A 14,518-nucleotide genomic window follows, 5' to 3' on the forward strand; every position below is an offset into this window, starting at 1 on the left:
TTTCATAAAGAACAGTAAAGTTAAAGAGCATCTCTTTGTGCTAAGCTGAAAAACAAAAAGGGTTGTTAGGACGTGCATTAATTATGTGTATTGTAAATAATAAAAGCGGCGCCTATAACTTAATTGTAAAGCCTTTTTTAGGTTAATTTTCATATAAAAGTCTTTTAAACATACTTAATGAGTGGAAGTGAAAAATAAACCTAGTGTTGCCGAGCTTAATTTTTATACACGACTGGTATTTAAATATTTAGAAAGATTACATTGTACGTCAAATTTTAAAATAATATTATATAATTTACGAGTCTGTTTAACCTTTTAATGAATTATTGTTTTAATTTCACTATAACACTGCATACAACGTTTAGTTTTTAATTTCATCATCATCATCATCATCAGAGGCGCTACAACCCGGTGTGCGTCCTGGCCTCCTCCAACAAGCTCCCTCCATCTGTCCCTATCCAGTGTGGCCGCTTTCCAATTTGGTACCCCCAGAATACGGCAGTCACTGGCAGCTCCATCTAACCAGCGAATCTTTGGCCTCCCTCCTCTTCTACGTCCTATTGGATTGCTGGACATTACTCTCTTTGCCGGTTCATTGTCATTCATACGGTGCACATGGCCTAGCCATCGCAGTCTCCCAATCTTAATTGATTGAACTGCGCTGCAATCTTCGTACAGCCCGTAGAGCTCAGCATTATATCTTCTCCTCCAATTGGTGCCATCCCTGATCGGTCCATATATACGGCGGAGAATTTTTCTTTCAAAGATGTTTAGGGCGCGTTCATTTCGAAGAGTTAATGTCCAGGTTTCCGATGCGTTTTTAATTTAATATATATACCTATATAAATATATTTCAGAAAGTTAAAAATGTTCATAAGTTTATACTAGCATAGTGTAGTATGGAAATATGAATGGTAAGCAATGGGGAAAATACGCTTAAAACTCTAAAATTGATAATACACCGTAAGCAGAAGTCAGACATGCTATCCCTGTTTTCTGACGTATATAACACTATAGTCAATCATGTAATTTCAGTATTAATTCAAGACGCAGTCTTTTAATAACACTCTGTTTCTGAACTGATGTCATTATCAGAACTAAGCTCAAGAATACTACATAATATAAAACATTAAAATTAAAATACTACCGACGTTGGTAAAATTTTTACATCATATTGACGAATGTTGATATAAGATACCAAGCCATACTGTGCTATTTAATTATATTGGCCACTACATTAGAGAAATGTGAAACCAGGGCAGCGTGTATATTCCACCCTTATTTGGATCAAGTATTGTAATTTGTAGACTAATTTTATCTCGGTTTTTGATATCTCAAAAAAAACTACTTGAAAATAACGCGCTTGCAACAATTTGGAGTAAGGCATAAATTCAGAATCGCACGCTTAGCAATCGAACAAATTATTTGTCAATAATTTGTAACAGTGTGAGTATGAGATCTATTAATCGAACAATTAACTACACGAATTTTTCGTTCGTCTTGTGTATATTTGTCTACTTTTTCTATTCGTATTTCACGCGGAAAAGGTCGTAGCCAATCGATAGTTGTACAATAAATACGCCTCTATTACGCTATTTCTATCTACGAAAATAATAAAAATTAATTCTGCCATTTATGACATTATGTTAATAATTACTATGAGTAATATAGTATACTTTTATTTTATAACCTGACATTAATGGTTAGTAATACTTACGGTAAACTATAATATATACGGATACTTACATATTGATATTGTAGATGTAATAAGTAACACAATTTTCTAAATTTAAGACATTTCTTGAATTCAGAAATTCCGTTCTATTTATTGAAAATTCCTAAAATACACACCTGATAAAAATTTCCTAACCTCCCCTGTAATATGAAATGTTGGATCACAGCCCAAAAAATATAACCGAGGTGTGTTTCTGAACTCATACTTTCATAGGTGGAAATTTCATGGTAGATAGAAAACCCAGTGATGCCGGGTGTACGCGGGATGAATAATTGTCAGTGGTCAGATTCGTGATGTGCCCCCTAGGCAAACAAACGACTCCATAACCCTTGGAAACTGCATGAATTACCCCTCCAAATATACAATATCCCTACTTGCCCCATGGCTCTATATTGTCAACCGGGTAAAAGTTGTAAAACGGAGATTAACTTTGATATATTAGAATAGCCTGACAATGTGTGTGACGGGTTAATATAGCCAAAATTAATACTTAAACTATTAAGAGAATTTTGTAAATTAAATATTTAAAACACAAAACTTGCTTGCAAGAGAAACAATATATACTTACATAATTCTTGTGTATTTTTATGAAAATCATTATAAATATTAAGAGCGTAGGTACATAAGTGAAACGGCAAATAATTTTCACCAATAGTTGCGACGAAATTTTGAACTCGCTGGCAATCGGACAGCGAAAGTCGAGCTGTGAACACGTCAATTTGTTTCGTGATGGCGACGGGGGTATTAATTCTTAAATCATGTAAAGATGACTAAAAAACGTTACCCATTTACTTGAAAAAGAAAACATGTCAATGAATATATTATTATTGTTACTAATAGAACAATAATCAGAACATTAAATGGACGCATGTTGAATTTTTATGACAAATTATGTTTTGTTCTGCAGGCGTCGTTTGCATAATCTTCGCGTCACGTAGTCACGACCGTTTTAGACCGTGCCCCAGCTGAAGTATAGCCTTAATGTATTTCAAAATTCCAATAAAAATAGACACTACAATATGTGCTAAACTTTATCAAGTATAAGTGCTAACGTACCAATATTATACGTTTGACTTTGTACGCTGCTATATTGTCAACTATCGATAGTCTATGATTCTATCCGCGTTAAATACGCAAATAACAAGTAAACAAATATACAGAATGAAGAAATCAACTGATTGAATTTGAAATTTGCAAATCAATATGATAAATATAGTTGAATTTAATCGCGTACCCTTCTACCGAGCGATTGCATTTCTATGAATATCCAGTCACGTAATTAGTATCATACTCGACTGAGAGATTGCACCTCACCTCACTACCCTGCCGCTGCTATAACATCACTATACCCACTCGTGATAAATTTTTTCAAGGTTTTTTTAGGGAAGTTCTATCTTGTAAGATATATAAGTGGACAGTAGTTACAAGAGTGTAGTCTGTATACCATGGAAGTTTCGTTAATAGTAGTCAACTAGTTTTTAAACTATAATGAAAGAAGAGAAGAGAGAAGAAGAGAGACGATAATTAAAAAAAAACAATATTTCGTGACCAATATTTTGAAACCACAGACAGACACTACAATTTTATTATCAGTATTTATAGCTATTATGAGGTAAAGATTTATCAATTATCAATAATTATCACCAATAAAACGTTTTAACCCTTAAAAGTATTAAATACTAACTACATGTTTCTACCTATTTTATATAAATTAATGTTGATTTTTGTATCTATTAGTTGATATACTAGATATTTCTGAAATTAAAAAAAGACAACAAATTATATAATAATATTGGCCTTACTTATAGCTACCAGCTATTAAAATAATATATAATTGGTTAGTTTAATGATATTACCAACTATTTGTTGATAACATTATTTTTTAAGAAATACAATCAATACTAGTCAATATTTTAGTTTGATGTACTTATATGAAATTGGTTACCAGTAGATTTAAAAAGTACACAGATTCTTAAATTAAAAAGCTTAAGAGCTTTAAATGACTTATTTATTAAATTGTGAAAGTAAATATTTTGTAAAGTATTTACTATCTAAATGTAACAATTTTATGTTGTAAATGTTTTAAATGACTAAATAAAAACTTTAAAAAGCTCTTTCATAATAGAAAACAAAGCTCTTCTAACGAAGTCATGAAAATGTTTTAAAGGATTACATAAATGTATAAAAGGTCAACCTCGTAGTTAACCTTATACAGACTGGTTTCATAAAAGTCCTTTATAAGCCGTAGATACTTATCTCGTTGTGTTGATATTATTATATTCTTAGAATTATAAAGCTCCATCGTAGTATTGAATACAGAGCAATAACAAATTACGTTCTAAATATAACAAGGCAGTCGTAACAAATGTGTCCGTCCAACAATGCGACGTTAATATGAAACACGAAGCATAAGTAATCAATCACTAAATTGTGTGATGCCCGGTTGACCCGCCTGAGATATAATACTTACCTTTTAGATGCCGGAGCTTTGTGCTCAAAGGCTTACGTTGGTTATGACATTTGCTTTCAGGCCAAACGGGGTGTGGGAAAATGAGTACACATTTTAAACATTATTAACATAATGATATATTAACTTCATAATACGAGTACAATAACTACTGTTGTAATTGTAATATAAACGTTACAATAACCAACGTAAAAAATAATTTGCACACTTATTTTAATATTATATTCCAAACGTATTACATTGAAAATAAAGTGATGGTTTGTGCTTATAATATTCAAATTAAGTGTGAGCTTCCGAGTAGGGCGTACGTATCGTGTCCTATCTGACTTTTGATATAACGCAAATTTGACGTTTATATAATGAAATCTTCAATATTTGAACAGACGATAATAATATGAAACAAAAATAATATACTAGTGAATACAATCAGCTGCGTGTTACTTATTTGAGTATACCTAATCCCCAAATAGTTTCCATTGACATTTAAAACAACAACATTATATGAGGGAAGACTGTTTGGTGTTGTCACCAATTTGATTATTTTTTTAATAAATTGTTTTCAACTGAGTGCTTATTATGAGCTAATATAATCGAGCGTTAACACGATCGAGTTGGTTACTGAATCGTTTACTATAATTGATATTTAAAGTCTACCATTGCTCATGACAATCATAGTGAATCGTTGAATCTGGTTGGGTTCACGACTCTATTGGTCTAATTAGATCTTTAAAATAACTTATTTGTACATTAAATAGCTAAAGTCACTCATAGTAATAAAAACATAATCTATACTCTGTGGAAATTCACATGCTCTGCATTGACGCGGAAATGTGTTTTTTTTAACATGTTGGATTAATTAAATAATACCAATAAGATTGAATCCAAAATAGTGAAGTGATACGTTTTATTAGTTATTGTGTTTAATTTAAAATATTAATTTAAAATTATATTAAATATTTAATTTAAAATTTGTTTTTATTAATTAAATTTATTATTATGAAACAACGTTAAAACTATGATTTAAAAAAAAATCTGTCACCTTCTAAAGATCGTAATACGATGTATGTATTAAAAAAAATAACTATCAAAAAATTTTAATTAAAAAAAAATCTTTTTAATATTTCTAGATACGTGTTGATTTTTTAAACGAAAACTGTGTTTGATTGAAGTTTAATAATTCACTCACAGAGGCATTACAATCACCCTTAAGTGGATCTATCTTAATTTTTAGTTTTTTTTGTAATAAAATAATTTATTATGTTCAAGGCACCAAACATTGAGGTAGGTTCAGTGGTTTTCGTCTAGTTTCAAGTACAATGCGGAATTATATAAGTAAATATAATATACTGTAATATAATATTAAATATTATTAATAATAATAATAATTATATCGAGTTAAATTAAACCTTTATAATATTATAATCAAACTTGCCTTTTTGTCAACGCGTATAAAGCATTATAACTGGATTTGTAAATTATTGCAAAACTATTAATGTTATTATAACAGCATAATAAATACTAAATTAATATCTTAAATCGCTTTAAAGGTGAAATTGTTGAAAATAACTGGAGAGCGACGCGATTTTCCGTCGACGGAAGTAGCTTATCCTTCCCTCTTGCGGTGGATTGTGGCACTTTCGTTTTGGCATGAGAAAGCAATGCTCACCAGCGGTCATTCTAGAATGATCTGAATAATAAAACGGTGGCCAGAGAGAGCTTTGGTCTCAAATTTTGCTAGTTAACAAGATTTTTTGAAATTGAAACGCATATTAATATTACCGCTTAGTCTACGTGTATGTTTGCAATAGAGAGTAAAATTTTATTATCATCGTCATTGGTATGCATTTATCCACTACTAACTATTCAATATGTTTTGTACGCTATTCGTGTCTCTGTTTTTTGCCTTGTCAAATACATTTATTTTGTCGAACAAATATACTCTAGAACGGTCTCTCAGAGATATCTTAAAGTGCCATATTGCGGTCGAAAATTAAAAATTGAGTAATTAGAGAATTAAGTACCTTTGGGAGAGAACAATCAATTGATTGATTGTAGTATAGCTTTATGTCAATATCATAATTTTTTTCTCATAATATAAATGAACATAGTTTTGTTATTATTTAAAATATATTATTAGGTAATATTGTAAATGTCATCGTTTGAAATTGAGAATAAAGCATTAATAGCATATTTTGTTGGTACATTACATGTCCATGGTTATCGCATTTTTTTTAAATATTCTTTTGTATTGACAAAAGTGACATGTTGATATCATATTCATTTTATTAAAACATACGATTTTATTACACATTCAGCAAACTTTCTGTAAAATTATACAATTGAATCACAATTTTAATTTTGGAGAAATTGCAATATTTTATGTTCCGTATTTGTCATGATTTGTGTATGGTTTATGATGATTAAATGTATTATTATTTTAAAGCTTAAGGCTCTCTAGTTTTTCTTTAATTTTATTTTAGTATTTATTGCATAAAAAAGATTGAATCTTGATATAATAATATATTAAACTACCATAAAATACTTATAGCATGAAAAATATACAACTGGTTAGTAATAAAAATATTTATACGCTTTTATTTTATTCTGTGTTTTAATAAAAGACAAAGGACAATATTCTATAGCCGTTAAATGATAATTTCACATTCATTTCACACATTATGTACTTATTTATATTTCTAATATAATTGATGAATTACCGCATTGATTATAATTCGATTATGTATAATAGATTGTCATCACTATAAACTCATATCAGTATACTATTGAATAAACGTTTTTTAAAGTTGGTTAAATTCTTCTTGATCCTGTACATTGAGTTACTACCTACTTTGAGAACTCTGACATTCTGGGCAGTGTTGACATGTGTGTCCCTGATACTATCTTAGAAATAGAGAACATCAGTTGTTTATTCTCCCAAGGTGCAGAACCAACCTGCCACTGGTAATGCCAATTGGGAGGGCGATAACTATGTTCAACGAAATTGCTTCGGGTGTTGATATATTCCACCTACGTGAGGATGAGTATAGGTGGGCGTTATTTTATAAATTCTTACTTTTACTTCTGCTTAACTCATCCGGTGTATTTCCATGTACCTATTTAATTCATATTTTTGTATGTACATATTTCTACTGTTTAATACTTTGGACGCGGAAGACGCACACGGTGCGTAATGACCAGGCGGCCGATCGATGTAATTAACGTGCATTTTAAAGGGGGCAATTAAAATCTCATTATCTATTCAGCAGCGAAAGCGTTAATAACATACTATCTATCTCTTTTTTTTTTATGTCATGTTGTGAACGTCTTTTACTTATAATTTGTAATGTCCACAATATGTAAAAAATAAATAAATTGAATTGAATTAAATTGAATTGAATTGAAATTGAATTGAATTGAAATTAAATTTCGCATAATTTAACCATATCGTCGATTCAGCTGCATCTAGGTCTACGTTTTCTATCACTTGAGTACCACTGGATGACTAAATTTGTAATAAGGTTGTATCGACCATAATTTTAACTGAAATGCTATTACATCATGAAAATGGCAGTCAAATTAATCATATTATACTTTTAATGCTTCGATGTTTTGTTATTTAAGAATCATTCTGTAAACAAAATATTGTTACTTCATCGAAAAATTCTAAGTATTACAAAATAACAATGATTCAAATTTCTCTTTCACCGAAATAAAATGCAACTTTGATATTTGAGATAAAAAATAAAAGCTAAAAATATTTTCATTTAGATCATTTTATTGAAAAGAGAGAAAAGAAAACCAATAAACAGTGACTGCCTTGTTTTTCGATTTGATGAAATTGCAATGTGAATTATTGATAATGGATTTGATTTGTTGGCTAGAATTTCATCTGGATAAGGAGTACTTATTTAATAAAATGTTTATATTAAAATTTTTTTATTGCTTGGTGGAATGAAATAGAATTAGAAAATAACAAATAGTTAATTTTATTAAGTATTTTATTTTTATTTTTGTTATATTTCTAAAATTTAATTATTCAAACAGTTACAACTTTTAGCATTAAATGTTATAAGTATGTCTTTCTCCTAATAGCAATAAATCCATAGCTGTTGTACATTTTGATATTTAGGGATATTAACCGATTTTAATCGCTATATAGACAAGTAGTTAATTCACTAAACGTGATTAAAATAAAGTGATATATGAAATTCGCTTTATTTTCTTCTTTTTTGGGTGTCGTGTTACTAACTGAAGTTGTGAATTCAAGGGAATTTCTATTTGTATATTATGTAACTCTCTGCTACCATCTATATTGTATTATTAACACTTTAACGCTTATTTTAACTATTGAAAAACTAATTTTATTTTTTCACATACACCGCAATGAGATACATTTATTTTTTAATACATTGGACACTAAAGACGCGCCCAGAGCGTAACGATTAAGGTGGCCATTCGATATAATTAGCATGTTAAAGTAATTATCTAGTCATAATTTCAATATTTCAATAGCAGAATTTGAAAACATATTAGTAGTGCTTTATAAGGATTTAAAAAACAATGCAATGCATTTTTTTCTTGAAATAAATATTGGATATATCGTTTTTGTGAAGTTTTTACGAAAATCTATTTATTATGTACAAAATGTCTCTCCGCATTTTACCTTTACTGTACATAATATATATTGTATTTTTCAAATACCTACATAATACGGGTAAGACTTTTAATTGATTCAAATATATCAAATAATATATTTTTTAAATACACTTGCTTTACGTAAAACATCTCTGCACTACACACAATCAATGTATTGTGTATGTATTTAATTATATTGTTAATTATTACGCTTTACGCGTTTCCTTTTGACAGTAAATGAGACAGAACAATTTAATTATTTAGAAATGCATCAAATTCGATGAATTTTCTTGGTATGTCATAAATCATAGCACTTGTAATATACCACATTAGAAATTAATAACTGAATGACAAATGATAACTAATTCACAATGGAATAGAGGTACTATATTATATTACTTTGATTACGCAAGTCTAGGCTTCTGAGCGTGCATTGCGCGCCGCTTCCTCCTTACCGGAAATTAGCGTGTCTAACTTACGTATGTAAACCGAAACCGGTATTTCCCAATTCCGGGTATTGGGAAAAATTCCACATCCAATCAGTTTGAAAATAATGTTGAAAAATTACATATTAAGGAGACTGCGTTACCTCTTTTGATAGTTTTAAAATAGACAATCTGACTTAGATCTATTCAAGAAATATCCTATTAAATAATATAATTTTTATAAGAAATATAAATATACGTATGATATTTGTATTTTAGTAGGCAACTTAAAAAAACACATTTATAAAATATCAAGGCTGGTTACGTTGTATATTATGAATCGGTTTTGTTATTTTATAAAAGCGGAAAAGCAATTAAAAATGAAAATAAAATGATATGTACCTAATTCGAAAACAAATCTTGAAAAAATATAGGTACTGAGTGGGACTCAATCTGGATGATGGGACCCATCAGTTCTGACTAATGTGATATATCATTATTTTAATAAAAAAATACAGTTAGATACTTATTTAATTTAAAAAAAATGTGTTATTAAATTTATCATTTCTTTCCACCAAAAATTTACCGTTACCTAATACTAACTATAACATACAGATTTTTTAGCCACCCACCTATATATATATATATCAAAATGAATTATTTGTAAGTATATAACTAATGCAATTTGATAAGAATTTCATGTAAAAACTACTAGTTAATTTCATCGTAATTAGATAAGACGGACTTAAAGCACATCGACGAGGATTCAGAAAAATTTTAAAAGGTGTCGTATTTAAAAAAAAAAATGCAGTAGTTAAATATAAATATCCGGGGTGTTTTCAAATGATGTATTTTTTAGATAATATATTATAATGATTCTCTATAATATTATATTATATTGAGCTATAACGTGATGTCTCAATCGAGGTTGTTTCATTATTTTACGAAGGTATTTTTTCCCGTTGGTTTTTTTTTATATTGCTACTATACATGCTATACTTGCACGTAATCGAAATAAATCATATTATATTGATGAAAGAAAAACTAGAATTTAAAGCAATGGAGTGGTTGAATATCATTTCAAAAACTGTGATTTAAAGTGACATAAACAATATGTAATTTAAAAGAACAGTTGGTACTTGAACATTAAAGTAATCTAAATAAATGTTGAACGTAATAATAAAATATATGAAATTTATATATTTTTAAAGCATACAATATATAATTATAACCCCGAATCCCAAGTCATCTTTCGTTTGAAAACCAATGCAGCTTGTTATATTTATATATACCTCTAGAGACCATAATATATCCTTTTGAAAGCAATTTCTATATTATATGATATTATTATAGATATTTATTTTAAGCTCAGATAGCACCATAGCTTTTTATATATTTTAATTCGCTAATAACAGTCGAATATTTCATAAAATCAATTGAATTAGCGATGTTTCTGTTTGCTCGCGCAATGTCTAATTTAAATACGAACAAAAAAATGAATTAGCATTATTTATGGTGCCAATTGTATAATATTGTGGTTAATAAATGTATGTTTATATAATTTAAATTGTCCTTTAGAAGTCAAGGTCAACCTGTGAGTGGTATCGATTGTTTGCCAGTGCAATGAAAATAATAGAATTTAAGTGGTTTCGGTTTATCTGGGAAGGTTTAATTAGATTTAATGTCGCTGTCTGAGTCAACTCACCGTCCATATATTTGGATTCAAAAGATGAATTGGGCTAATTGAAAATGACTTCAATAAAATAAAATGTCATATTATACCAAAACATACCCCATAAAATATAAATCGTTAAATAAACAAATGACTAAATGACATCAAAAACAAAAGAATTTAGTTTGTCTAGATCGGTGATTTTCAACTGGTGGTCCGCGGAATCCTGAGGCTTCGCAAACTGTGTCAGGGGTTCTACGAGAATTCACAGACTTGCAAAAAAAGTACGAAGTGAACATTTTTAGTAGGTATCTATATAAGCATTAAAAACGTTTAATTCAGTTAGACATTGCTTCATAGTTATTGTTAAAGTAGCGATAGTCAATTGCTTACACAAATGTTTAAAATTTCTTAGAGTAATTATTTGCAGAGTATAATAATTTAGAACGTATGATTTATTGGTATTTTCATTGGTTTTGGAAAATCTAGAATTATTATAGGACAACATTATTAGTTGTATCTATCCGAAGTGTATATTTTTTTTTCAAAATATTATTTAATTATATTTTATAATATATTTACTCTATTGTAAATTATGTTTCGTATGAGCGGCATATTTTAAGTAGGCAAAAAATTGAAAGCGGAGTGCGAATAGTAGAAAAGTCTATAATTAAAGTGCATATTGGTCTGCGCGTGTGTGTTTACTACTTTTCGCGTAATATATTTAGTTATTAATTTAGCTTTTAGGTTTTTAAAATGATTCAGACAGGCAGAGGTTCCGCGAGATTTTACAAACAGTTTTGAGGGTTCCGCAACACGAAAAATATTGAGAATCACTGATCTAGATTGATAAAAATAATATACTTTAATTATAATCTACTTTACCCGTTGGGTCGAGATATTAGTTTTTTGTATATTCATTATTGATTTGTTGTATGTATTGTATTGATATTGTTAGCGTAACGATAGCCATAATCTTGACAGACGTCGCCAAGTTACCTCGACCACGCCAAGATTTCCATGTCTAGTTAGCACGGCATGCAAAATTTTCCTAATTCTTATGTAGGTTAAATTGTACTGTAATGATTTTTCTCACAAAACAATGGTTATTATTTTGTGAATATTGAAAAAAGTCTGTTGATAGAAAGTTTATATCAGTGACGTGCTTTAATTTATCTCTAATTCGCTTTATGTAATTTTTAACTATTTGAAACTTGATTTCAAGAAAATAACGTTGTAAAACTGAGACATTTAAAGTATTTATAGACATCTATTAAATTTAATTAAAATTTTGTAGAAACATTGCAGACACAACACTCAAAACAGCTGATTAATTATTATTAAGGTGGGCCATATTGAAAATTTCCTCGCTTTTTGTTTAGTTCACTACTTACCCAATACAAAGTAAGACAACATTTGGAAAGTAAGTTAAGGGGGGTGGCAGAGCAGAGAAAGGCAAGGACGCCGTTACAATAAATCACAGATACTACAATCGCGCCTTGGAAACTCCATGTTGTGGAAAATAACAGACATTCCATGAATTTAACATTTCCTTATTTCGTTGAAAACTTTAGCTCCTGCACCTAAAGTCGACATTCTTTCAAGGCAAAGAGTAATCTGAGTAAAAAAAGTACTGCGAGCTTTTTGTTGCCTGTCATGTGTGATATTTTGGCATTAAATCAGACAGTATAATTTATAGATTATTTTGACTTGACTGAAATATATCGTTACTTTTCAGTTGAAGTTTGAATACATTTATTTTATACAATATTTGGAACGTGTAAAAGAAAAACAACCGTCAGGAATAATACTAATGATATAAATTCATTTTATGTAAAAGAAACGTAAAATAAAACATGGAAACTAAATTAAAAAAATGGTTAATTCCCTTTTGTTTATGTGGAAGTTATTAATACACATTTTTTATTAAGTACGTCTAATCCGCATTTTTTTATAATAATTATATGAGAATGTCTTGGTTGATTGCCTCTTAAACTACGAGTATAAAATATCATTGAACATTGCTAAATTATATTAGATTGAATAAAAAAATGTATTTTTTTAATATTTAAAACCCTATTTTATTAGAATAAGGTTTTGTGAGTTTTTTTCTGAATTAAATATCATTATAGTAGCCCATATTTATTAAATAATATTATAAATAATATCTGGGGAATTATACTCCGTAGATTAGAGCTTCTCAACCAGTGTGCTGCGTACAATTGCAAAGTGTGGCCTGTAATAAAATGCACGCGTCTACTCAACGTTAAGTGATTGATTGAATTTAGTGCAATGATATCTAAATTTAAACTATATTTAGTTATAGTGTAATCTTATCAAAACATATCTGTGAGGAATATTGCTTTTCTATATGTTCTACTTTCGACAATGTCCGATCATAATTAGATCATTTGGGCCTCCGCTGAATGGAGGTTTGTATTAACAGATTTTGTATTTACGAGACATGTATGTCAGCTACTTGCTCAACCTATTAGTTCCATACTCTGACTCATACATAAACTGAAAAATAGTTTATGTGTACTTGCCAGACCCAGGATTCAAACCTAGGACCCACGACGCTATAGGCCAATTGCTAAGCCGCGCGCCCATCGTATGTTCACTATTTTTTTAGGTGAAATAAGCAAAATATGTTCATTTTAAGAGTTTGTTTATAATGATATTCTTCAGTTTATTGTGAACACTTTATAATTTGAATAGTGTTCCAAGATGTAAAAAATGTTACGAAACACTGGCATAAATAATAACATTTTATATGATATTGAAGTATTGTTGTATTAATAGAAGACTGAAGACGATATACAGAAGATTATTAATCGTTATGAATAAATTGAAAAGATTTTGAAAATAATTTTGAAAGTCAGTTGTAATATTATGGGGTATTGCTTACGTGAAATTGAAAAGATTTTATAATGCGAAAAAGTATATATAATAAAGTAGCAAATAAAAATAAACAATACAATTGATTTATTTAACATTTCTTGAAACGAATAATAAAATTGAACAACTCACGATTGCAAGAAATACACACCCACCCAAAATATACCAATGATTCTGATATCAAAATTTAAAAAATAACAATGTATTAGAAAAAAAATATTATTATGCACAAAAAAAGTTTCAATTTTGAGCAACAGCTGATGTTTATTTTAAACGAACATGTTTTTCTGGTTTTATATTTTCAAAATATTATTGAAAAATACATAAAAATTGTACGTACCTTGATGACTATTTGGATCTAGTATTCCTTACACAGACAACACAAATTGATCTGAAAAAAAAGAATGATGTTAGTTAAATTCATTAAAAAAAAGTCTAGTAATATAATATATATAATGTTTCGAGTTATTTGGTGACGTTTGCAGAAGCTATTCTCAAGAGATATCGTGAATGACCGTGGAAGTCTCAAGCACTAACATTTATTGAGTGCATTATTTTTTTTTGTTACTATGTCTATCTATTTTTTATTAAGACAATCTTTTAAATTTTTCAGCGTTCGCTGAATTGTATGTCATTTGGGCAGTGGTGTAGTGAGTCGGTGTGCGCCGGGTCGGCTGTGCGTAGCT

General features: G+C 29.1%; 1 protein-coding gene across 7 annotated transcripts in view; it reads right to left on the reverse strand.

The window, feature by feature from the left end:
* Positions 1–14,518, reverse strand: part of LOC147067947 (Ig-like and fibronectin type-III domain-containing protein 2) — a 277,069-nt gene that overhangs the window by 159,120 nt on the left and 103,431 nt on the right. For all 7 annotated transcript variants that reach the window (XM_085952846.1, XM_085952843.1, XM_085952845.1 and 4 more), the window contains exon 2: positions 14,173–14,223. The gene's annotated coding sequence lies outside the window, so the exon portion shown is untranslated. The remainder of the gene's footprint in view (positions 1–14,172; positions 14,224–14,518) is intronic.

Source organism: Rhyacophila brunnea, unplaced genomic scaffold, assembly GCF_057557595.1.
Source record: "Rhyacophila brunnea isolate RB1 unplaced genomic scaffold, BYU_Rbru_1.0 scaffold_3, whole genome shotgun sequence".
Classification (NCBI taxonomy): Eukaryota; Metazoa; Arthropoda; class Insecta; order Trichoptera; family Rhyacophilidae; genus Rhyacophila; species Rhyacophila brunnea.